Source organism: Callithrix jacchus, chromosome 7 (assembly GCF_049354715.1).
Source record: "Callithrix jacchus isolate 240 chromosome 7, calJac240_pri, whole genome shotgun sequence".
NCBI lineage: Eukaryota > Metazoa > Chordata > Mammalia > Primates > Cebidae > Callithrix > Callithrix jacchus.
Genome location: NC_133508.1, coordinates 35603523 through 35627022, shown reverse-complemented (window position 1 = coordinate 35627022; position 23500 = coordinate 35603523). Strand labels below are relative to the sequence as shown.

At 38.4% G+C, this 23500-nt stretch overlaps 1 long non-coding RNA gene across 1 annotated transcript; it reads left to right on the top strand.

The window, feature by feature from the left end:
- Positions 1-1943: 1943 nt before the first annotated feature.
- On the top strand, positions 1944-13827 carry LOC118143205 (uncharacterized). The gene is made up of 3 exons (XR_004727448.3): positions 1944-2011; positions 8134-8199; positions 13345-13827. It is a non-coding gene; the product is annotated as an uncharacterized LOC118143205 (long non-coding RNA).
- The last annotated feature ends 9673 nt before the right edge of the window (positions 13828-23500 follow it).

Genomic DNA, 23500 nt, shown 5'->3' with positions numbered 1-23500 from the left:
GAGCTAATGAAATAGGAAGGAAGGTGACCTGTGCCACGTCCTAGTGCAGGCAGTGAAAATCCCATGAGTGAGGCTGGGTTCTCTGCTCCCCTGACACTTCTACTGAGGACGGCGTGTACTCCCAAGGATGAGGGGTTGGAACTCACCTTCACCGGGACTTCTGAAGGAGTCTAACTGCCAACGCCCCTGCCAAACTGCTCAGGCATTTGTTGATTCTACTAAATCACAGAAATTTGAGGGGATTTCGGGCATATCCCAGCCAGTCCTGACAAATACTGTTAGTGATTATTTCAAAAAGTAAAAAGAAATGTCTGTTCCCCGAAAGGCATGGGTAAGTGAGACTAACAATGATACAAAGCCTAAACTAAGGAAATAATTGTTCACCAAATGTAATTGTGTTAGGTTCTGTTTTTTGAGTGTTTGCATCTATTAAATGTTCAACATGCATTATCTCACTTAATCCAGATATGAGAAGGAGAGTTTAACGCAATTAAATAATTTACATGATTTCTAAGAAACAGAGCAGGACCTGAACTCAGTGGGTCTATTCCTAGAGCAGAACTTGGAACTGTGATTCCAAAAATGGACTTTTGCACAGAGGGTTGCTTGTAAAATTACCACAACTCAATAGAAGAGAAACCTTTTCCTAGTTCCAAGTAGACTGAAACTTGGAACATAAAGTTTTAAGAAAGGAGCACAATGAACAATTTATGCGACAGTAGTAAGAATAATAACAAGAACATGGCTACAGGATTGAGGCAGGCACAGGGTTGGATCCTGGGGTGACCACGCTTTTTGAGAAAGATAATTAAGAAAAACAAGATGCCCTCTTATTCAGGTGAATACTGTAGAGTATCACATGAAATCTAGAGGTCCCTAAGATAGATGCTAGTTTGGCATTTTTAAAACATTTTTTTTGAGATGGAGTTTTCACTCCTGTTGCCCAGGCTGGAGTGCAGTGGTGTGATCTCAGTTCACTGCAACCTCCGCTTCCCAGGTTCAAGCAATTCTCCTGCCTCAGCCTCCCAAGTAGCTGGGACTACAGGCACAGGCCACCACACCCAGCTAATTTTTTTTTTTTGAGATTTTAGTAGAGACAGAGTTTCACCATGTTGGCCAGGCTGGTATTGAACTCCTGACTTCAGGTGATCTGCCATCCTTAGCTTCCAAAAGTGTTGGGATTACAGGTGTGAGCCACTGTGCCCAATCTTTTTTAAAAACTTTTTTATTTCAAATAGTTGTTTAAATATTTCAATTGGTATTATTCTGAAGTAATTTCAGATTTACAGAGTTTAAAAATGGCATTTTTCTTATCAATTGTTGACGTTTTTGCTTTCTCTCTCTCATACACAGATGTACACACACACAAAAATTATTGGTTGTTTCTGAACCCCTTAAGAGTTCTTTCGGACTTTACGTTCAGATATCTATTTCTTCAACACAAAGACATGTCATCATCTATCTACAGTACAATTATGCATTTAGGAAGTTTACCATTGATGCTATACTGTTATCTCATATAAATGTTTCCTGGCTTACAACAGAGCTAAGTCCCAATGAACCCGTCATTAATTTTAAATACCGTTAAGTCAAAACTGAATTTAATACGCCTAAGCCACCAAACATCGCAGTTTAGCCTAGCCTATTTTAAATGTGCTCAGAACGCTTACATTAGCCTACTTTGGGCAGATCATCTAACACAGGGGTCCTGAACCCCCAGGCCGTGGACTACTATTGGTCCATGTACTGGCTGTGTTTATAGCCACTCCTCATCTCTTGCATTATGACTGAGCTCTGCCTCCTGTCAGATCCGCAGCCGCATTCGATTCTCATAAGTAGCGCGGACCCTATGTTCACTACTATTGTGAACTGCGCATGCGAGGCATTTAGGCTGCGTGCTCCCAATGAGAATCCAATGTCTGATGATCTGCCACTCTCTCCAGTTGCCCCCAGATGGGACTGTCTAGCTGCAGGAAAACAAGCTCGGGGCTACCACTGATTCTACATTATGGTGAGTTGTATACTATTTCATTACATATTACAATGTAATAATAATAGAAATAAAGTGTGTATCTAATGTAATGTGATTGAATCATCCCTCAACCATCCTCCCTCTTGCCCTGCTCTGTGAAAAAATTGTCTTCTGTAAAACCAGTCCCTGGTGTCAACAAGGTAGGGGACTGGTGATCTCACTAACACAAAGCCTATTTTAGGATAAAGTGTTGACTGTCTCGTAATTTTATTTGAATACTGTATGAAAGTGAAAATCAGAATGGTCGTATGCGTGCTTGAAGCAGTTTCTCCCGAAAACACTCCTCTTTTGCACTACGGTCCATATTCAGATTTTCCAACTGTGCAGTGATGTTCTTTAATCATCTTTAATTTAAAGTACTTCATGAGTCTCCATCTTTTCAGTGTGGCATGTTTTAAGAGTATAGATCAAGCATTTTGAAGAAACAACCTCTGCTTAGATCTAGATAGTGCATTTTTTACAGGAATATTACATAAACAGTGTTGCGTCCATACCCACTTGCTGAATTATTGGCAATCTGTAATTTGTTTCTGCTGCCTATTTCACAAAGCTTTTGGGTTCAAATGAGATGATATATTTGAAAATTCTTTAAAAATCATAAAGAATGTTACTTCCATATGCAATTGATAAAAATAATGTGTTGGAAAAACACAAACATCAGTTTCTTTTCAATGTAAATGTCACAAATTCAAAATAAGCATTCTCCCATTTCAGAAGGAAAAAAAAATAACATAATTATTGTCCTAACTGCATTGCATACAATGAGCTATTTCTAAAAGCCCGTATGTGAGGTGATAAAAATATTTGAATAAAATTAAGCTGCTCACTCAATTATGTTGAAGTATCTCAAGTGAAAGAGCATGCTTGATCTAAATTATTTTTAATAAATTATTCATTTTCCTGCTTCAGTTAAGTGAATATAGATTATAGGAAAACTAGAATCTAACCAAAGTGTAGGTCCAAAATATTGGCCCTGTCACTTTCATATTGAGAGGCCTCCTGCAGTCCGGGGCTGAATGATCACAAAACACAGGTTATGTAGGTTACTGAAGACCTTTTTGAGGCCTGGCTGTAGAGAAACATGTGAATGCCCAGAATGTATATGAAGGTCTCTGCAATAGCACATCAGTCTGAATAACACAAAATAGAAAATATCCTCAAAATTCCACTCACCTTCCTAACACTCACTTTTCACATTGCTAATGGAGGCTCAAAAAGAAGAGACTGCAACCGAGCAGTCTCAGGAAACTATCGGTCTTTTTCTACCTCGGGGTTGTTAAGTTCTGTTTTGTTTTTGTTTTGTTTCGGGTGTTTCAAGTAAATGAAAGGAACAGCAAGAGGTTACAGAAGTCACAAGGGGACCCAGAAACCTCGGATTGTGCCTGATTTATCTTAAGGACTGGACCTATCCAGCATAGGCTAATCAACCTTCAACATTGGCCATGCAGTAATTAAGAAGTAGATTACTGATATCGTGTGGGTCTGTGTCTCCACCCAATTCTCATGTACAGTGGTAATCCCCAATATTGGATGTGGGCCTGGTGGGAGGTGATTGAATCATGGGGGCTGTTTCTCCTGGTGTGTCACCATCCCCTGTGATGTTGTCATGGCAAGAGTGAGTCATCACCACATCCGACTGTTTACAAGTGTGCAGCTCCACTCCCTCCGTCTCTTCCTCCTGCTCCAGCCATGTTGGATGTGCTTCCCCTTCACCTTCCGCCATGATCGAAAGTTTCCTGAGACCTCCCAAAAGCCACAATGCTTCCTGTACAGCCTGCATAACCAGCCAATTAAATCTCTTTTTGTTATAAATTACTCAGTTCCAGGTATTTCTTTATAGCGTTATTAGAATGGACTAACAAAACTAACTAAGTAAAAAAGATCTTGCATTAAACAAGAACCGTTTTCATGTTGGGAGTTTATGGACACTTGGTGGTTTACAGATCACCGTCAAAAAACCATGAATGTCCACAAACGGCAGGTGAATTGTACGTGTTTGGGGAGAAGCACCAGAGCATTCATTAAACTTGCGCTATAGCTGAAGCCAGGTTAAAAACACCTCCAGTGGTGTGATGTGATCACGGGGGTCTTGACCTACTTCCCTCATTAACGTAACTGATCTATTTTTCCTTCCCTGACGCACGTCCCTGTATCCCCCAGGCTTCTCCCCTCTATCTGGGTCCCAGCTACTGTATGCCCTTCACCCTTGCCTTGTCTTTGCCTGGATTCTGTTTCCAACAGCTGATCCCCCCTCCATGATACACACTATCCCTTGTTCCATTCCACCTAGTATTGTACTGGAAAATCCTACCCCACCACAGGATGATTGCGAGTTGTTAAAAGTATTTATACATGGATAGATTTTTACAATATGCATCCTCAATGTCAATGCAGACATTGTGAATTACTTCTATAAAGCACCGAAATATATTTAAGCAGAACATCAGACTGATTATAATTTATTTTTAAATTTCTTAACTCACATACTTTGGAAAATAAAATTAATACAATGTCTGTTAATTGGATAATTTTTAAATCAATCATAAAGAAGTCAAATCTGGCGTGTATTTAATAAATAGTAGTAGTAAAATTTAAAACTGAGCATATTCCCAAAAATGCTATAGCCAGTGAAAATACACTATTGGGTGGTTTTCATAATTGACTGGGTCATACATATATACAGTTCTCAAATAATGTGGAAATTATCGTCACTTATAATATGAAATTTAGACAGCACAGGTCAAGTTACAGTAAAGGCCACAGCAGTGAAAATGAGTTTGTTCCTCCTAAAGTTCTTTGAAATGATTAATATTTGACTAAATTCAAAATGGCAAGTAAGAGAGAAGTGGAGGTTCAAGGACTCACCAAGAAAAATGATGAGATTTTTTTCCCTGTAGAAGATCAGGAATCATGTAATATAATTAAAACATTTTATTTTAAAAAAAGGCAAATGTTCTAAGAACATTCCTAGAATCCCAATTACAACTGCAGGTGCCAGTCACACCAACACTTAACTGGTTTGGTGACTGTTTTTGCTAGAGGCACAATAAAAAAATCTTAATTTAATTTCTTCACTATTTTCAGGGTCAGATATCCCCAGCAGGCACAAGAGCATTTGCCCAATGACCTGCACTTTTCAGAGGAATGTGAAGGAGCAGTGATAACTGGAAATCTACTAAGCTTTGATTCTGACCTCCACACTCCCCCTGGCAGTGCATTTAAGTCCCAGCCATAAAAAAAAAAGAAAAAAGAAAAGAAAAAAAAATGGAACCTCTACTAGTGGATTGACATCCTGAGAATTATGCCAGCCTGAAGAAAAGAGTTTAATCAATTCGGATGGAGAAAAGATGGAGTGAAAAAGCCATTTATAAAATGGTCAGCATGATGAGAACAGCTTGCACTGGAGTGCACTCTTGGTTTCTAAAATATTATTACATAGATGACTTTGCTTGATACTCCCATTCACTCTGTGAGGTTGGAAGTGAAGTATTTTCAGCCCTTTTGACAAATTGCAATTTTTTAAAATTAGCAAACAAAGAAGGAATGTCAGGCAGCAAAAGGGTGTGGTGCTAGGCATTAACCCTGTGAGAGAAAGGGTGAGCTCCCAGAAGGGTTCCTTCAGTGCCATTTCTACATCTTCCAGCCACTGCTACTGATATGGTTTGGCTGTGTCCCCATCCAAATGTCAGCTTGAATGGTAGCTCCCATAATTCCCATGTATTGTGGGAGGGGCCCGGTGGGAGATAATGAAATCATGGGGGCAGTTTTCCCCATACTGTTCTCATGGTAGTGTATAAGTCTCACAAGATCTGATGGTTTTATAAGAGGGGACCCCTTTTGCTTGGTTCTCATTCTCTCTTGTCTGCTGCCATGTAAGACGTGCCTTTTCCTTTTGCCATGATTGTGAGACCTCCCCAACCATGAGGAAATGTGAGTCCATTAAACCTCTTTTCCTTTATAAATTACCCAGTCTCAGGTATATCTTTATCAGCAGCATGAAAACGGACTAATACAGCTACCGTGAGGAAGGAGTTCAGTGATATTATCACGATCTTCTGCTAACAGCTCTGGGCATGCAAATGCGGGGGTTTCCCTTCCTAATTCCTTGCCTCAAACCTCAGACAACTTGCCATTTAACTAGCTGTCTGATTTCCTTGACCCACCAACCTTTTGTTGAAGATTAACATCTAGGGAGGAACCTGCTTTCAAGTCGGTATAGACAATATGGACCAACTTCATCACTGTCATCCCACATCTGTCCTCAAAATGAGAACAAGAGTAACTATACAAGCTGTTCATGTGTTCATGTTTACCTTTCTGGGATTTGGTTTTCTCGTATTTAAAATTAAGGAAGAAGAGAAAATAAGTCCCCAAGACCCATACCAATTCAAATACAAAAGGTTTGCCGTCTGGTAAAAATATTTGTAAGACAACCACTCTTACAAAACTTACTTCTAAGGCCACTGGAGAAGCTTTAGAGGTTCCACTAATTTATATGTTCACTATCAGTGAATATTTCTATTGAGACTCACATCTAAACAACCACATAGCTATTATCACAGCATTATAAAGAGTATCCAAAATGCCAGTAGAAACAACCCCAACCTAGAAATGACTCAGAAAAATGAACAGCTTGTGCAAATGCCCCTTCCTCCCATCAGCTCCTCACCTCTGGGATCCCTGGTGCGGCTGCCAAAAAAAGCCATTCTGGGTAGGCAAAAAGCATGAGAGGAATTGGAGGTTCAGAAGTAAAGAAAGGAAAGATACTGTGAAAAAGGCAAGGCAGCATGGAGCTGGCCAGGGACAGATGCACAGAACGAGCTGACCTTCCCCAGCCCAAAAATATCTTCTCCCCACTGTGCCTGAAGTTTTGACTACACTTTGGCACTCTGGCTAAAATCACATCACTGGGATATGCTTTCTGGATAATAAGCAGAAGGCTTTTCTTCCCCCCCGCCCCGCAAAATGCAACTAAGTCTAGGAGAGTTCAGAGACTGTCAGATGCTTCACGCACCTGTGTGGGTTGGTTCAATCAGATTGCATTCCTCCTGATACCCAGCTGAGACCAACAATCCTGAGTTAGTCAGAGTTTTGAAAAGCTGTAAAGGGTAGGTAGATAATTTTGGTGAAAGATAATTTTAGGCAATGGGCTAATTTTGGTTAATGGAGATGGAGAAGTCTAGAGACTGAAAAACGGAGAAGTTGCAGAAATGTTTTAAGAATGTCAGTTTCCTATTTTCAACTGCTTGGAGCTACCCTCATACCCAGGAAAGGAGGGACCAGACACTTTTCCTGATATTTCATGCTTTTGAAGATTAGGTAATGTTTCTTTCACAGATGAGGAAACTGAGGCTTAGAGAGGTAAAGGGACTTACCCAGGGTCGAGGTCGGATCATGTTACCTGTAACACTACAGGCTCCACTCCATCCTCTTTCTTATCCTCTTCCTTTTGGGTTTCTTACTGCCCTCCTCTTCGCTGCTATCAGGACTCAAAAATGGAGGCAACAATATCCACACAACAACATCGCACAGCTGCCGTTTCCGTGATCCCACCTGGCGAGCCTGATGGACATGTGTACCATTGTTTCTGCGGAAAAAAATATGTGCTGGGCTCCATATTGGCTCTAAAATAGCCAATGTTTAAATAAGATATTGGCATACAATTGTTCTTAAATTGAGGAAATCCTACTCCCCACCCCCAACTCTGCTGCCCAGCTACAAAAGTAAACCAATAAAAACCGTAGTGATAACTTCCTGTTTGTAATCTTCCCCAGTTGCTCCAAGGCATTACGGCTGGCGTTGACTTGTACTCTCTGAGCATGAACTGTCCTGCACAAGTCAGGCTGGAAATTTAGTAAATGTATCAAACAAATAAATGAATATGAGTGAATAAAATCTAATCTGGGTCTCTTACTCAATAACATAGTTATATGCATTTATTTTTCAGACTGGACAGCAGAAAAACCATGGACTATCTCTGGCTCTTGCTGGCAATGAAAAGCAGCTACATGTGGCTTAATTTATTTGCTTTAGAATGACCAGTTGGGACGTGAATATGTTTAATATCTTCTGATATTTGTTCTCCCTTTTTTGTTTTTTAGTCTTTATTCTTCCAAGAGGTTGACTATAGAGATGAGAAGAATGGACTAATTCTAGAACCAATAATGGTGAGCTTAACTTGGAAATATGAGCTGATAGGCAATCTCAAGATTATTAGATCATGTGGAGGGCTCATTGAACAAAAAACCGTGAGTTAAAAAGTACAGTCACAGGTATCAGGTAGTTGAGGCGTTAATGAAACAATTTCATTTTAGAACTTTTTTGGAGAAAACTCTTAAATTCCCCACCCCCATTTCTATCACCCATCTTTGGTTTAATCTTGGTATTTTCAATCTATGGGTGGGAGAGAACCTACTGGCAGATCTTTTGTAAATTAAGCTACTCAAGGGCACAGCTCAGAAAACTCAATTGTTAATAAGGAAACGCCTACAATGAAATTAGTAATTCCAGGGTATGATGCAAATGTGGGAAAATAAGACAAATGTGATTTGAACCATTACTCCCATTTCTGAAGGGAGGGGAAGCAATTTCCTATCCAAAACTTATTGAAGAAACAGAAGCTAGGTGCAGGTGAAAGGATTCAGGAAATCTGGTACTGGATGTAATTAGGAGCTGTGCAATCATACCACTCATGCCTGGGACAGAGGATTGGATAAAGAAACAGTGGTATATGCATACAATAGGATAGGACTGATAGAGGGAAAGCCTGTTGTATGCAACAACATACATAAACCTGGTAGGCACTATGCTAAGTGAAACAAGCCAGGCACAGAAGGACAAACACTGCATGATTCCATATATGATTAATCTAAAATATTCTAACACATGGAAGCAGAGCCTAGAATAGAGGTGCCATGGGCTTAGGGAAGGGGCCGTGAGGAGTTGCTATTTAATGGGTGTAAATTTCTAGCCATGCAAGCTGATTAAGTGCTAGAAGTCTGCTGTACAACATGGTGCCTATAGCTAACAATACTTTATCGTTCACTTACAATTTTGTTAAGAGGGCAAATACCATGTTAAATGTTCTTGCCACAATTAAATAAAAAATAGCTTGGCTTCAAATCTCAGACCTACCATATATCCTACCTGAGTGGCAGTGGCCTGCAGCAATTTTTTTAACTTTGCTCATTTCAGAGGGGGCGCTGCCAAGGGGAATCCTGAGACCTCAGTTGGTTAATCCATGTAAAAGCTTTGGGCATAGTGTAAGCCCTCACACACCGTTAGCTGTTTCTCCAGGCCTGGTGGGCTTGAGATCTCAGGGAAATTTGGCTTCTCTGGATCTCATTTGCCCAATAAAGATGACACAGTGAGGCAGCCCTGAGCCAATGCCACATTTGTGAAACAGAACAAGTGACCTTGGGGACAGCAGAGCAAGTAAATACTAAGGAACATTGTCGATGCACTCCTGAGAAGCAGCAGAAGTGGATTAAAGCAAGGAAGACTGAATTCCCTGCAAGAATTTCCCGATGAAGGAGAAAGCTTCCTAAGCCGCTGCCTGAGATGATTCAATTCCAAGAGATCTACCACTAACTAGTTCTCCCCTTAGTTTGGAATTTTAAAGTGTAGACCAAAGATTGACCTTAGCATTGGAGATTGAAGCTTTTGCTCCTAAAAAGTTCTAGAATGGTTTCATTGTTTTTAAAAACCTCAGCTACTTTACTGCAATGACTGATGTGTGACTATTTTTAAAAATTCATCACTTGTGACTCAATGCATCCACTCACTACAAGTAATTCTGATCCTAAAATTTTCTATGCCCTCAAAATTCCAAATGTAACTCTCCCTTTTTCCCCATAATGCAGCCCCCACCCCAAAGCATCCCTTTACATCCCCGTAAATCTCACCTCCAGTCACAGTTCATTGCCCTCACAGTCACTCCTCAAGCTGAGTCTGTCACAACCTCTCTAGGTAAAACTCTCCCATCATCATTTCAGCCCAGAAAATTCCAGTCACAATTGCCTTCTGGGGAATCTAAATCAGGTTATGGTAATGTGACAGCTCATTCAATATCCTGAAACTCTCCAGCCTCCAGCCATCAACTCCCATTCACAAATTCATATTTTATAGAAAAACTTTAAATGAAAGCTTAGATTAGGCAAAGATTGTAGTTTGGTCAAGATACCTGCTGGGATTCACATTCTCTACAGAGGAATCTGACTAAATTCTTCAGAACAATTAAATGCAGTCAATATTACTTAAAAGTTTTGAGTTTTTCAGTAAAGGTAATCTGACAAGAAACAAGGATCTGGGACTTGAAGGAGGCACCCAGAGATTTCAAGTTTCGAATTTACCCTCTAACATCAGGACTATTACAAAGCTCCTTTGATTCAGACCAAAATGGTCAAGACCATGTTCAAGTAGCTCACATTTTTGACAGTGTTGGACTATTTGACTGCATAGGTTGACAGCTGAATGGACATCAGAGGCTTGAAACAATGTGCTTTGCCACTAAATGGCCATGTGATCTTGAGTCAGTCACAACTCATATGGGACTCCCTATTCTCATCTATGAAATAAGGGCTAAGTAAGACAGCAGGTAAGTCTCCTCCCATGCTAAACAGCTTTTCCATGCACATTCAGCAGTAAGACCACGTGGCAAGACCTGAAGGGTCACAACCTAAATTTCATTTTCTCAGTGAAACAGGCTCACACTGATGATTCTCTGTTTTTCTATCCTCTTTGGAAAGGTATTTACAAGATGCTATTACTGTCTTCCTAATACCAAATTCATATAAAGTATCGTTTTTTTCACTTTTATAAGTAGGTCTTTAGTTTTTAAAACATCCCTACAAATCATATTGAAATGCCAACTTATCATGAACAAGATGCCTTTTGTCCAAGTCAATAGAACCTATCCTAAACCTGTTGTTAAAATGATCACTCACGAAATCATTGTCTCCTGTAAGAAGATACAAACTAAAGGGAGACACAGGTGTGGTGGAATGGAACTCAGGCTGAATACTAAAACTCTGGTCCCATTTCTGCATTTTGCATGAGTGGCCTCATGATCTTGACTGTCCCTTCCTGCTCTAAAACTTGGTTTCTCTGGAAAACACACTCCCATCATTTCGGCCTTGAGTCTCACAATCTCATATGGTAAAATTGAGGGTCTGGTGCATAGCAAACATTTCATGAACACTTACTTCATTTACGAAAAATTGAGCAGAGGTTCTCACCAGATTCTACTGTGCTCAAGTTCCTAAGAACTAAGAAGAGTGGAAGATTGCAAAGGAGGAGTATAAACTTATAAACATATGCAATTGCATTTTCTGAGGGATCCTTAACTATTCACATATAAATTTACATTTTAGGAGTATATACATCCCACAACAAACTCAGATGGTTTGCATGTCATGTTTGAACATTATGTCATGTTTTACACTATCAGAAAAGAAGTCCGATGGCCGTATCATTGGAGATTTGTAATTGCTACAAGGTGCCTAGTGTGTTGTGCAGGGCTAAAAGATTCAAGAAATCTGATTGATGTGTTCCATCCTTGTTCAATAAAAAAAACAGGCATTAGAGGAACTGTTCAAATGAGGATCAAAGCCAAAGAAAGCTCAGCTCTTTCAAAACTGATATTTTGCACAGTCTGGCTAAAAGGTAATGTCTCCCAAGGTACTTAAAGCTATTGTGTTATCTGGGGAGGGATGCTAACGTCTGTGTGACCTTGGGCAAGTCTTTCAGTTTCCTATGTATAAAATCAGGCACTCAAACCAGATATCTTTTCCAGCTCTAAAATTCTATACCTGAGTCTGAGAACGAATGCCTTCTTGCAGATGAAGTTGAATCCTGGCTTGTTATTATGATACAGTGTGGTTCAAATATAACCCAGACAAAGCCATGTCTCCCCACTGCACAAAAAGCTACATCCAGAGTAAGCTTGATTTACACGGGAATTAGATCCAGCCTCAGATTTCAGCGTTGTTATGGGTTTCCACCAGAATGCGCCTGAGTCTCCTCCACCCTGCTCAACTGCGCAGTAAATCTTCAGGATGTGAGATCAGTACTTGCTCTGATAAATGAATGATCAACATTAAGCAAATGCACTAAATCATCAGCTGTTCTCTCCTCAGTCTCCCTTTTCTGCCAAATTCCTATGGACACAAACAAACAGAAAAGTCAGAAGAGAAAGAAAAGCAGAAAATATTTTCGGCCCAATACATGATTTGTTTGACCAAGATTGCCCTACATTTTATCAGCGTGGCCTCCACCTGCCCTCCCACCTCGCCGAACTATTTTCAGCACATAGGCCAATGCTTATTTTTGTAGATGCACTAAGCCGCATCTCCTGTTAGGCAGTTTTTGGAGAGGAAGTTATCCCTTAAGCCCATCCAGCTGTTTTCTCAAGTGTACCTTTAGGAAAAAAGGAACGGCAGGCCTGAGAAGATATGGCTAGCTCAGAACTGCCCCTCATGACTGCAGCCCCAGAAAAATATCTCAGGAAACTTACCTTGTTAATAGCAGATCAGCAGCACCTCGTTGTCTGAAGGGCAGTCATCTCATTTCTTTACTTGGTCATAGTACGTCTTGGATAATTACTTCTCTCATTCTAATTTAATTTGCATTAAGCCCAGGGCGTTTCGTTTTTGAGACGTAACACTCAAATCTGGCAGACGCTGGCCTGTGGTTAGGAATGCAAGACTCCTGGGAAAACATCTGGCCTCATTTTGAATAAATGCCTGAATTCATTTTATTCTCATCTAGAAACCTCTCTGAATGTCCTTCCTAATGAAGTATATGCTGTACACACATTATTTTAAAATAAAAATAGATTGACAAATGACCTTTCAGAGAACCAGGAATAAGAGAATGTTGGCTACTTTACCATGAATTAATCATTAAAATGATTCCTAACGTTTCCCTAAAATTTTCAAGAACCACGCAAGACATCGCAGTTTGACAATCGTGCTTTGAATGGACTGCAGCGTTTTCAGTTTTCATTATTCTCACATTGTCATTCTGTAACTTTACTGAGTCACTATCACAACTACAGAATGAAGCGTGCTGCATAACCTTTCTGTGTACAGTACCTATCATGTCGCTACTAAGCGTTACAAAACTTCAAAACGGTGACAGCAATATTTTGGCTATGAATTAACTAGTAGTCACTTAGAAACTGTTGGCCTTTCATTAGCCTACAGACATGCACACATATTTGCATATGTATTTGTATATGTTTGTATATGCATAATGGATGTATGTATATGTATATATTAGACTATCAACTGAACGTGTTTTTATTTCAATAGATGAACTATGTTTGAGAAGAACTAAGATCTCCAAACAAATGTTAATGCATCTCTACTCCAGCTACAGAAATCCAATGTAATTCTCTTAATCTACTTACTCCATTATATACAAGCAGAACTTTCAAGAAAATACTCACTTATTCTAGATATTTCTGTTTAGTGTCAGAAAGCGAAGAGACCATGCATACTTAAGCTGATAAAATGTCACTGAAGCATCCAACATAAGAGGACACGCAGTGCATTCGAATTAAAGAAAGCAGTGAGTGATAGAATGCCTGCACCTCCTTCTTCTTCTGAAAGTCTGATCTCCTGGGAGTCTGCATTTGAGGAATGAAGAAATACAAATGGTCCAAAGCATTGTGTGTCAAACTCAAGGCTTGAGCCCTCCAAGTGGATACAACCGTTCTCAGGAGGGCAACATCCGGTCTATTCTAATTCAATGAGTAACTGATGGGTCGTTTGTTTTTTTGCATTAAATAAATAAAAGTAATATTATTTCACTCATTACATTTTTTTCAGTAGTTCTCCACATTAACAGGTTCTATGGAATACTGCATGGTATATGTTATATTCTCCTCTTCCAGCACTCCTAGAAATATTTATAATATGTAAAAAGTTATATTAAAAGGTTGTCTTAACAGAAGAGCTAAGATACTACCGTCTCCCAACATTTGCCATGGACTGCGAGGAATCACTGAGAATTCCTGGATGGCATAATTCTCAAAACCCATCCCACGTGCATTTGTGAACTCTGCGTTGTGTGGTGTTGGTGATGTGCGCCTTGGTTCCTCTTCCAGACTCTCCTGAATTCCCTGAAACTCGTGCTCTTCACAGGGCACCTGAACGTCTTGTCAGCACGCATTCCTTCATCCCTCCCCTCCCTCACCCAAGCCACCAAAATCTAGTGGCCACCAAAAAATCCTGGAACACGTTTGCCACATTGTTGACTTGGTGTTCCCACTGCAGCCATTTCGATACCAGGGACTCTTTGAGACCATCCCTTGGACTATTTTGATCCTCCACATTTTGACATAGCCTAAAAAAATAAAATAAGATGTTATAAGATTTGAGGAATGAAGAAATACAAATGGTCCAAAGCATAGGTTGTGTGTGAGGTATTTACCCTCACTGCATCCTTGAGCCAGATGCATTATGGATCCCCAGAGTCAAGAGGGGACATCAGCAAAGCAACAGGAGCTGAAGAGGCAGAGCAGGAGATGCCGCAGAGGTTAGTGAGCCAGAGTTCATGTTCACCCCCAACTTCTCAGCCCCAAGCAAGGCCACCGAGCAGACTGCTTTTTTTTTTCTGAAAAGTCATTTCTAGTTTGAAAGACCTGCATTGTGAGTTCCCAGAGTCAATAATACATAACTAGAGGGAGTCATATAAAGCAGCAATGTCATGCAGGTTGCACAGAAAATCTGCAGTTACATTCCTCCGGATAATGTATTTCCTATGTAGGACATCTCTGGCTTTGGAGAATGGGACTAATGGCCCGTCTGGAGGCAGATCGCTTTAGAAATGAGATCCACTTCCAAGCACAGCAGCATGAGAAGTTCTGTAGATCCACTTCCTAGCGAAACCGGTAAAAATTATTTTTATAAAAATTAAAATTAAAAGCTCCGGAAATGATCCTGAGGTCATACAGCAAATGAAGAAACATTTATTCAAGAAAACTTACTAAACCTCACATAAGAACAGCAACAATCTATAATATTTGTGCCAAGACCCACTCTCTCTCTCGCCCATCCTAGCTCAATGAGATGGAAAATCCATCCAGAGAAGTATAGCCAAGAACACGAGGTTTGCTCCTCACCCAGCTGCTCAAAGGATTATCGTCTCTGGAGAGGCAGGACATCCTCATTCCTCTTGCAGCCCTCAGCTACCTATTGGTGAGGCTAAGTTCCAGGCGAGTGAGGCTGAGAAATGGTTTCTTTCTTCCACCCAGCCCCCACTTGTGGGACAGAGGTTCTGCCTTGGGTCTGGCACTGGTGAAAATTATCCAGCCCCAGTTGTCCTCAGCTGGAAAGGTAGAGGCTTCACACTCAGAGAAGGCTGAGAAGACCTAAGGTCACTGCCACATCCCCGCATTGAGCACTAGGCTTTTAAAGCCCTAATGCCATGCTGTCCTAAAAGCAGCCAGGTAAAAGTGACTCCTCATTAACGTAGGAAACCCAGTCAGAACAATACCTGATTTCTTTTTTCTGGCTTTTCCTGCCCCTCCATCCCTTCTTTCTCCTCACTTTTTTTTTTAGAAGGTTTGACCTGAATGACTAAACTATAGACACAAGGGATTTATCTATGTCTGTTGTGACTCAGAGTTGAAGCATCCAGTTAAATATCTCTAGGCTTCAGTTCCTAGGGTTTTCCAAATTTCTGCTGACAACTATTTTGTACATAGACATTTTAAAAATAGGATTCAACTGTTTAATCATGCTTGATGCAATTTTTAAACATAATGCTTTTTTTGTATTATTAACAATATTTTTTTTAAAACTATTATTTTACATGTTTGGGTTTGTTATATAAGTAAACATGTGTCAGGGGGGTTTGTTGTACAGATTATTTCATCACCCAGGTAATTAAGCCTAGTACCCGTTAGGTATTTTTCCTGATCCTCTCCCTTCTCCCACCCTCCACCTTCCAATAGGCCCCCGTGTGTGTTGTTCCCCTCTATATGTCCATGTGTTCTGATCATTTAGCCCCCACTTATAAGTAAAAACATTCAGTAATTGGTTTTCTGTTCCTGTCTTTGTTGACTAAGGATAATGGCCTCTGGCTCTATCTGTGTTCCTGCAAAGAACATGATCTCATTCTTTTTTATGGCTGCACAGTATTGCATAGTGTGTATGTACTATCCTCTTTATCCAGTCTACCATTGATGGACATTTAGGTGGATTCCATATCTTTGCTATGTGAACAGTGCCACAATGAACATACCCATGCATGTGTCTTTACGATGGAATGATTTATATTCCTTTAGGTGCATACCCAGTAATGGAATTGCTGGGATGAGTGGTGTTTGTATTTAGGTCTTTGAGGAATCGCCACACTGTCTTCCACAATGGTTGAATTAATTTACACTCCCACCAACAGTGTATAAGTGTTCCTTTTTCTCCACAAAAAATAATGAGCATCTGTTATTTTTTGACTTTTTAACAATAGCCATTCTGACTGGTGTGAGATGGTATCTCGTTGTAGTTTTGGTTTGCATTTTTGTAATGATCGTGATGTTGAGCTTTTTTTATATGCTTATTAGCCACGTATATGTCTTCTTTTGAAAACTGCTCTTGTCCTCTGCCCACTTTATTTATTTATTTTTTTCAAGACGGGGTTTGACCCTGTTGGTCAGGCTGGTCTTGAACTCCCAACCTCAGGTGATCCGCCCACCTTGGCCTCCAAAGTGCCTGGATTACAGGCGTGAGCAACCATGCCCGGCCCTTTGCCCACTCTGCCCACTTTTTAATGGGGTTGTTTGTTTTTCTCTTTTCTTGTAAAGTTGTTTCAGTTCCTTACAGATGCTGGATATTGGCCTTTGTCAGATGCATAGTTTGCAAGCATTTTCTCCCATTTTGTCGGTGGTCTGTTCACTCTGTTGATAGTATCTTCTGCCGGGCCGAGCTCTTAGTTTTAATTAAATCTCATTTAGCAACTTTTGCTTTTGTTGCAATTGCTTTTGGTATCTTCATCCTGAAATTTTTGCTGTTCCTGTGCCTAGAATGCTATTGTTTAGGTTGTCTTCCAGAATCTTTATAGTTAACAGCTGAGTACTTACTAAAAACAATGAAGGCCAGAGACAGTGGCCTAGCATATTCAAAGCACTCAGAGCAAAAAGCTGAGGGCCAACAACCCTATTCCCAGCAAAGCTATCTTTCAAAAATTAAGTTGACATAAAAGCATTCCTAGATAAGTGAAAAGAGAGAACTTGTTGCTAGCCAATTTGTCTTACAAAAAATACTAAAGAAATTTATTCGCCAGTATGTCATCCCAGAAGGTAAATACATGAAAACACAAAAAGCCTTGGCAATCATGATTAGGGATTTATATATATATATATATTTTTTTTTTAAATCATACATACATATGGCTTCTCTTTTCCTTTCTCAACTAATTTAAAAAGCAATTTGATCAAACAAAATGCATATAATTTATTTTTACATATATAACATATGGAAATATATTTATAATAATAGGACAAAGGAGGTGGGTGGGAACAGAGCTGTTCTAAGCTAAGAAAATCTATCTACATGGTTACTGAAATCCATGGGAACAAAGGAAGAGATACAGAAACACACAAATGAAAGGTAATGTAACAAAAGATAAAATATATAGAGATACTGTTTTCTTCTCTTAGCATCTTAAAGTTGAATCTATATAATATAATTATAGGTATATAATACTGGGCTTGTAACATTTATAGATGTACTAAATATAACAAGGATAACATAAAATGAAGGAAAAAAGAATAAAACTATATTGGAGTAGTATTTCTTATGCTGGAATTAGGTTAGTATAAATTCAAAGCTGATTATCATAGGTTGATATATGCAAGCTAAGTCATAGAGCAACTGCTAAGAAAATACCTCAAAAAGTTAAAAAGAAATCATTAAGAAATAAAAATTTATGCTATATTACATAATATTTGCTTTATGTAATGTGTGAAAATTAGAGGAACAAGAGAGGCATGAGACATATAGGAAATAAGAGGTAAAATGGCAAATGAAAATCCAACTATATCAATGATAAACTTAAGTATGAATGGATTAAAAAATCCAATCAAAAGGCAGATATTGTCAGACTAGACAAAGAAAGAGAGAAGACCCAATCCCATACTGTCTTTAGGAGACACACTTTAAATTCACAGCCATGAAGAGATTGAAAATATAAAATATGTATATATATATATCATGCAAACAGCAACCACAAGGAAACTGGACTGAGTATACTAATATCAGAAAAAAATAGACTTTAAAACAAAAAATGTATATATTGCTAGATATGAACAGGAGTATTTTATAACGATAAAAATGTCAATTCATTAGGAAGATATAACAATTGGAAACATGTATACTTGTAACAACAGCATACCAAAATACATGAATTAAAAGCGGCAGAAATGAAGGAAGAAATAGACAATTTAACAATACTAAATGGAGACTTCAGTGCCCCATTTTCACGAGTGTATAGAAAAACTAAGCAGAGATCAACAGAGAAACAGAAGTCTCGAACACATTCATCCTGACGTACATCTAGAGACTACACCACCCAACACCAGCAGACCCCATGCTCTCCTCAAGTGCACACTGGTGAACTCCTTCAAGACAGTGGATATGCTAGATCATAAGTCACACCCTGATCAACTTTAAAGTAAAGAAATGGTAAATGGCATGTTCTCTGACCACAGTGAAATGAAATTAGTAATAAATATCATAAAGAAATTTGGGGAATTCACAAATATGTGGAAATTAACTCTCTTCTAGGTAAACCAAAAGGGAAAATAGAAAACAATTTGAGATGAATGAAAATGTAACAAAACAACATATAGAACTTAGGGGATGCGAGTAAAGCAGAGGTTAGATGGAAACTGATAGCTATAAATGCCTCTTTAGTAAATGAGGAAGATCTTAAATCAGTAACCTAACTTTCCACCGTAAGGTGCTGGCAAAGAATACGCTAAACCCAAAGCAAGTGCAGGAAAGGAAGTACTGCTAAAGATTAGAGAACAGAGACAATTCATGAAACCAAATTCTGGTTCCTTGAAAAGATAAATGAAACTGACAAACCTTAACTAGATTGATGAGGGCAGCAAACATGAAATGAGTCAAACAACTGAAATAAAAAAAGTGAAAGGGGATATTATTATCACCCTACAGAAATAAAAAGGATTCTAAAAGAATTTATTTACCAATAAATTAGATCACTTAGATGAATGGAAAATTCCTAGGAAGACATGCTCTACAGAAACTGACTCAAGAAGAAATATACAAATTTAATATAGCAATAACAAGAAATTTAATTAGTAATAAAAAATACCCTCAAAAAAGTGCAGTCTGAGATGTCTTCATGAATGAATTCCACTGAATATCTAGATTTCATACCAATTCCTCACAAGCTCCTGCAAGAAATAGAAAATAAGAGCACATTTCTTAGCTCATTCTACACAGTATTATCCTGATACCAAAACCAGACAAAAACATAACAAGAACAAACTATACACCAGCATGCATACCATGCATACCTTATAAATACAAGCACAAATGTCCTCAACAAAATACTAGCTAATGGAATCCAGCCACATGTAAAAGGAAATACACATCATGACCAAGTATGATTTATCCCAGGAATGTAAGGTTGGCTTAACATTTAAGAATGGATTAATGTAATACATCTTATCAATTTAGGAAAAACACCAAGATCACATGATTCTACCACAGATAGAGAAAACACATTTGACCAGATCTAACATCCTTTCTTGATAAAAATACTCAACAAACTAGAAATACAAGTAAAAGTTCTCAAGATGATAAGGGCATGTATGAAAAATGCACTTCTAACATAAAACTTAATAATTAAAGACTGAATTATTCTCCCTATGATGAGGAACAAGACAAGAATATTATATCTCACCACTTCAACCACTTCTATTCAACGTTGTGCTGGAGGCAATGGCAAGGGCAATTAGGCAGGAAAAATATATAAAAATACATCTAGATTGGAAAGGAAAAGTAATACAATTTCTATTCACATGTACATAATCTTGTATATAGTCGATTCTGAAGAATCCACTGAAAAACTATTAGAACTAATAAAAGAGTACAACAACCCTGCAGGATACATGATCAATACAGAAAAATCAGTTGCATTTTTATCTATTTGCAATGAATGATTAGAAAATGAAATTAAGAGAATAATTTCATTTACAATAGCATCAAAAAGAACAAAATACTTAGAAATAAATTTAATCAAGGAGGTACCAATTTATAATCTGAAAGCTACAAAAACTTTTTTATTTTTATTTATTTTTTTTTTTGAGACGAAGTTTTGCTGCTGTTACCCAGGCTGGAGTGCAATGGCATGATCTCGGCTCACCGCAACCTCTGCCTCCTGGGTTCAGGCAATTCTCCTGCCTCAGCCTCCCGAGTAGCTGGGATTACAGGCGCACACCACCATGCCCAGCTAATTTTTGTATTTTTAGTAGAGACGGGGTTTCACCTCGTTGACCAGGATGGTCTTGATCTCTTGACCTCATGATCCACCCACCTTGGCCTCCCAAAGTGCTGGGATTATAGGCGTGAGCTACCACGCCTGGCCTTACAAAATGTTTAAATAAAATTTTTAAAGATAAAAATAAATGGAAAATAAAGATGGAAAACTATCTCATATTTATAAAACAATATTATAGATTCACTTTGTTAAAACGGCAATATTTCCCAAATTAATCAGCTACGTAATTCCTATTAGAATCCCAGTTACCTTTTTTGTAAAACTTGTCAAGCTAATTCTAAAATTCATATGAAATTGTAGGGCAGCCAGAATAGCCAAAATCATCTTGAAAATGAAGAACAGAGTTGGAGGGTTCTCGTATTCCAACTCTTTGAAAACTTACATTGCAGAGAAACAGTAATCAAAACAGTGTAGTCCTAATGAAGGACTTGTAGATCAATGGAATAGAATTGAAAGTTGAGGTATGAAGCCATGTGTCTACCTTGAACTGATTCTGACAAGACCATTCAATGGGGAAAACTAGTCTTTTCAATAAATGGTATCAGACAACCGGATAGCCTCATTTGACTATCCAAATTGTCATACATGACAATTAGCTCAAATGGATCAGAGACCTAAGTGTAAGTGTTAAACTATAGAACTCTTTGAAGAAAACGTTAAGGTAAATCTTCATAACCTAGTGTTTGCAATGGATTCTTAGCTATGGCATCACAAACATGAGCGACAAAAGAAAAAGTAGATGATTTGAGTTAATCAAATTGGTATGGTATGCAATTCCACCCATAGGCATACACTCAAGAGAAATGAAAACACATCCACACAGAAACTTATACACAAATATCTATAACAGCATTATTTAGAATAGCCAAAACTTTTGTGTTCCAAAGTACGACATCAAGAAAGTGAAACACAATCCTCAGAATGAGAGAAAATATTCACAAATTATATACTTCATAAGGCATTTATTTCCATCTATGCTATATAGCTCTTCCAACGGAATAATTAAATCCCACATAACTCCAATACAAATGGGAAAATTATTAGACACCTCTCCAAGAAGATATACCAGTGGCCAACAAACACATAAAAAGAATCTTAACACCATTAGTCATCAGTGCAAATCTAAGCCACAATAAGATGGTACTTCATACCCACCATGACAGCTATAATCAAAATATCAGACAATAGCAAATGTTGACAAGGAGGTGGAGAAATCCCAACCCTCGCACACTAGAGCCACTTTGGAAAATAGTGTGGTAGTTCCTTGTTTTAGTCAGCTCAGGTTGGGTGACTGAAAATAAACATATTTCTCACAGTTCTGGAAAAGCTGAGAAGCCGAGATTGAGGTGTCAGCCGATTCCCCACACGGCTGAGACAGGGAGTAAGTTCTGGTGTCTCTTCCTCTTATTATAATGACACTAAATCTCAACATGAGGTTTCTACCCTCATGGCCTCATCTAAATCCAATTCTCTGCCAAAGGCCCCTTCTCAAAATACAGTCACATTGGAGGTTAGAACTTCAACTTATGTATTTGGGGGAGGAGGGGACGGGCACAATTCTGTCCACAGCATTCCTTAAATGGTTATTTAAACATAGAGTTATCAGAAGATCTAGCAATTCCACCCATAGATGTATACCCAAGAGAAATGAAAACACAGCCACACAGAAACACAAATATCTATAACAGCATTATTTAGAAAAGCCAAAAGGTGGAAACCATCTGAATGTCCATCAACCAAGGAATGGACAGATAAAATGCAGCGCATTCCACCATGAAAAGTAATGAAGGACTGATACATGCTACAACATGGCTGAGCCTTTCAGATATTATTCTAAGTGAAAGTAGCAAGTTACAAAGATCACATATTATATAACTGATAATATAAAATTTCCAGAATGAAAGAAATTTATTAAATTTTATTAATAGAAAGAAAAAGTAGATTAGTGATTGCTCAGGGCTTGAGAGAATGGTGTGATGAGGAACTATCACTAAAAAGAAGGGATTTCCTTTTGAGGTAATGGAAAATTTGTAAATTAAAACTGTCAACAGTTGCACATATCTTGAATATACTGAAAACTATCAGATTGTGCATTTCAAATGTGCGCATTTTGTGATATATAAAGATCCCTTAATTAAACTTAAAAATCTAGAGACTAACAGTAACTTCATAGTCTTTTCTGATTATAAAAGTTATATTATTTAGTAGTGGGCATAAGAATAGCAATAATTATAAATAGCTTTAAAGTAAATAATGTATAGATAAATTAAAAAATGAGAGCAACAACAATAAAATACGTAAGAAATACAAAAGTGAATAAGAGGGTCCCATAGCCTTGGTGGGTGGGGCTATGTAACAGGCAGGGATGTAACTTTAAAACAATTTTCTCTTTGATAGGATCATTTTCGTGCAGTTATGTCAAAACTGATCATTCAAAATGGCCTTGTCAAATGCCCCACAGGGCTGTGGGTTTGCCCTCTCTGCAGCAATCAATTCATCTCCCAAATGTTTGATCTGCTAACAGCTATTGTGGCCACCTCCCAAGAATCCATGGCCCATTCTTTCATTTCAGGCCATTAAATCAGCTTTTTAAAATCTATAGTCCACAACCACTAAACTTCTACTAATTTTATTGAGATAAGAGAGTAAGTAAATTGTCTTATCCTAAAACTGAATCCTTCTTCATTCTCTTTGTCCTTTTTCTTTGCTGTCCAGAGACTCATGTGGGTTTTCTGTAGTTTTTTGGTCTTTTTTTTCTTTCTCAGTCAGCCTTTCAGGTCATTCTGCACATTATTATTCAAATAGTTTCTCCAGGGCACGTTTTTACATTTGTTCTTTAAAATAACATTTTAACATTTATCAAATAATCATATGCATACTTAGATACAATTATTACGTAACCCTATTTAGCAATAACATCATTTTTTAAAATTG